Source organism: Calidris pugnax, unplaced genomic scaffold, assembly GCF_001431845.1.
Source record: "Calidris pugnax isolate Ruff unplaced genomic scaffold, ASM143184v1 scaffold103, whole genome shotgun sequence".
In the NCBI taxonomy this organism is placed as follows: Eukaryota; Metazoa; Chordata; class Aves; order Charadriiformes; family Scolopacidae; genus Calidris; species Calidris pugnax.
The window spans coordinates 10,277,939-10,278,577 of NW_015090990.1; positions in this window are offsets into that span (position 1 = coordinate 10,277,939).

Genomic DNA, 639 nt, shown 5'->3' on the forward strand with positions numbered 1-639 from the left:
AAAAAAAAAAAAAAAAAGAAAAAACAAAAGGAAAGAAAAAGTTGCTCTTTAGAGTTGCAGTGAGGATATGAGTTTTTGTATGTTTTTTAATAAGCAATACTACAGAAGGAGAAATTATCTTTATGATGCTTTCAGTTTCCAGGGCAAGTGAAAACCCCACTTTTTTTTTTTTTTTTTTTTTCCCAGGCGGTCGGGAGAGAGCATTGTAAAATAATTTTAGGAATGTAGCCTCCCTATAAAACTCCAGTTATGACAAAAGTCTAGCTTTTAATATTTGACGATTTGTGTTAAAACAAAAATTGACCTTCTCTGTTAGCAGCGAGGGAAAAAAATCAATAGTATAATTTTCAATAATTCATAACGCGAACGCCATTATGCTAAATCTTAACTATTAATCTTATCCTTTACAAAGTCTCGATTGATTTGTTAATAAAATATCTTCCCGTGCGCGGCAACAGAGGGTATAACTCTGGAAAAAGCTTCAGAAGCAAGAAAATTACCAAGTAGCCCAAGAATGTAGATGAGGCTTTTATTGATCGCCCCTGATTCTCCTTAATATGCCTTAATAAATCCCGCAACCTTTTGTCCCCGCACTTGTCAGAAGCGCGGGGGGGGAGGTTAGAGCAGCCATGGCGGGCA